Below are 3,291 nucleotides of genomic sequence, written 5' to 3' on the forward strand. Positions count from 1 at the left end.
TTTCTCTGGTGATTTCATTTGTTCAAGACCAGTGTTTGAATTCCTAGTTTAAAAACTTTAGATATGTCTAACACAGGCAAGATTTTAGTTGCATATTAAACCACTGCCATCCATCCATCCAGTTTTCATCACTGTGGTATCAAAGTGCCTTTGTTGTGAGGTGGGATAGGGAAGAAGTAACAGTAAATACATAGCCACTGTCCTCCTGGCCTAGCTGGGCTGGATGCTACTCCAGACAGAGGGCAGAGGACCAGTAATTCTGGGTAAAGGAGCCCTGATTTCTGAAACATGCCAACACTAGATTTTGCAACAGACCCCTTCATGGGGATGGGGGTGGTATATTGCAGGGAATCCCTGAAATAGAAGTGAACAGGGAGGGTGGCACACAAGGAGCCCTTGATGTGTGTGCAGTGAGCTTGGCCTACAGAAGGTACAAAGTTTGATTATTCCCCCTCTCCTCCCGGCCATTTTGGAGTAATTATTGGCAACTTGGTATCTTTGGCCCCATGGGAGAGTTAGGCAGGAGCTTTAGTCAGCTTGGAATGAGGATCTTTCTGTCTTATTCCCCCTTTATGGCTTTTGAAGTCTTCTCTGTCCCTGTCTTCTGTTGCTCAGGATAGTGGTAGTGATGTGGTAACATGCGTGTTCATATTTTTGGGGAGAGGTTGCAGGGTGATCACACTCCCAGCGCTGCTCAAGTCTTGGGGGAGTGAATAGAATAGCAGGGTGCCAGCCACCACAGCTCCTCCAGTCCCACCACCCAATGTGGGGCTTTCAGTGCCTAGGAGAGCAGTATTCTGCAGGGTCCCCAACAAGCAATTTCCAGTCCAAACGCTCTAAGCACACCCACTGTTTTCAGTCTCTTATGGTATGAAAGACATTCTATCCCTTTAATCATTTTTGTCACCTATTTCTAGTTCAGTTTTATTTCTGCTACATGTTTTCTGAAACGGGACCAGAACTGAAGATGATGATCTAAATGCAGCCAGACATATAATGGCATAATATATTCAGGATTAGTTTTTATCCCATTTTTATACATCATAATTGTGGGTGTGGGGAGGAGTTTGTGCAAAGCTTTGATTGCGCTGCACTAAATTGCACATCATTAGTACTTTACATTTAAAAACTCCTACACTAAATGAGGAAATGATTGCTAGGTTGTTTTTTTTTATCATGGAAGCAAATTCTCTGCTACCCCAAACACTAAACCCTAGAAATGCCAGTGTGTTGTCTCCCTACTTGGAAGATAACCAAGAGATTCAGTTGCAGGTGGGATAGATATTGCACTGTATAACCTGTGTTCTAATATTTATCAAGTAATTACCTCCAGAAAACAAGCATTTTACTGCTGTGTTCTTCAGATGACCACAATACATTATTATCAAAAGAAAAATTACTTTGTTTATGATGGAGGCTATGTCTAGACAATGATGAATATGACTGTATACATTTTTGCAGTGGAAAATAGAAGAGATGGTAGTGGTTTCTTTACAGTGGAAACCTCACTATTACCACATTCCAGTGTAATGTGTTGATGGGTAATGAAGGAAGACATTTATATGCTGCCTTGCCTTGTTGTGAGGCTATTGTGTGAGTGTTAACTAAGCAAAAAATGTGTACAACTGGAATGACTACATGAGTCAGGAGGTTAAGTTGCCTTGCTGACACAGGGTTGATTATCAAACCTTATGGCACCATTAGCTATTTATATATACAGCATTACAAGTGAGTGTCACATTACAGAACTATAAAGATAGGTCCCTAGCTTGACATACTTGTGTAATTTAGAAAACACCCCCACCAACCACTACCACACTCAATTTATTATCAGATGATGGGACAGTTGCATTACTTACAGCTGCCATAATCAGCAAGGTATGTATATTATTCCAAATGAGCTTCTGCACAACTGGCAGGCTAAATTCACACAGGTCTGCACCAGTTTCTGCTTGGCAGAAATGCTCTGATGGGCAGAAGGTCTTCCTGAGAAAGGAGTTTAGGGGTATAAATATCTATAACTTCCTCCTTTAACACAGACCATATTAGCATTGCTTCCAAAACAAACAGTACTGGTGAGGAGGCAAAAGTGGGTAGGATGTGCTGATGTAGTGCACCCCTCAGCAGCCTCTACTGACAGGACTCTGAGGAAGGGCCCATGCAAACTTACACTTTCTCATTGGCAAGTCTTATGGTCTGGTTTCACTATTTCTTCAGTTAGTGAAGCTAGCCCTAGCAAAGCACATGTTTAAATGTTTTGCTGAATTGGAGAAAAAGGATTTTGCTTATGCAAAAGGATTAATACATTTATTGACAAAGGAAATGTATGACCTTCTGTCCTAGCCAGAAATGGCTCTTGCAACTACTAAGCATTTACCTTTAAAGCTCTTATTTAGTTCATTTTTTAAAAATATAATTTCAATTCTACACTCATTTGCACAAGCAATGAGCAATTTTGAATAAATATACCCCCCCACCACCACCACCAAAAAACAAACAAACAACCACCAAGTTCTAGCCTGGATAGAGTTCTAGCCCAATGGTTAGAGTTCTAGCCTGGATTAAATTTCCAGCTCCACCACAGACTTCCTGTATCCTTGGGCAGGTTCCTTAGGGTATGTCTGTACATCAAAGAAAAACCTATGGTACCAAGTCTCAGAGCCCAGGTGAATTGACTGGGGCTTGCAGGGCTCGGGCTGCAGGGCTAAAAATAGCAGTACAGACATTCCTGCCCATGATCCAAGACCCTCCCCCTTTACCAGTTTTCAGAGACTGGGTTCTAAACCAAGCAGGAATGTCTACACTGCTATTTTTAGCACCACAGCCTGAGTCCAAGCCAATTGACCTGGACTCTGAGACTAGGTGCCATGGATTTTTCTTTGCAGTGTACACATCCTTGGAGTCTTTCTGTGCATCAGATCCCCATTTTACAGATGGGGAAAACCGTATTTCCCTACCACAGAGAATGTTGAGAGGATAAATAAAAGATTGGGAGGTACTCAGATACTACAGTAATGGGGCTATGCAAGTGCCATAAATAGATGGTCTAAGCACACTATCCTTTGGATCTTTAGATACAGTATAGTACTTTAGAAGCTTATTTTACTGATCTAGTCTTTCAAAAAGGGTAGGCTTTTCTTTTAAACTATTCTTCAGGATACATCTTGCCTCTTTCTAAGTCTTGTGGAGTAAGATGTATAAGTATGCCCCCTCTCCCAAATTCCCTACTTAAAGTTATATACAACATATTCAAACAGTTTATTATTTTCTTCATTTGATACTTGAGTTATA

This window comes from Eretmochelys imbricata, chromosome 5 (assembly GCF_965152235.1).
Source record: "Eretmochelys imbricata isolate rEreImb1 chromosome 5, rEreImb1.hap1, whole genome shotgun sequence".
In the NCBI taxonomy this organism is placed as follows: domain Eukaryota; kingdom Metazoa; phylum Chordata; order Testudines; family Cheloniidae; genus Eretmochelys; species Eretmochelys imbricata.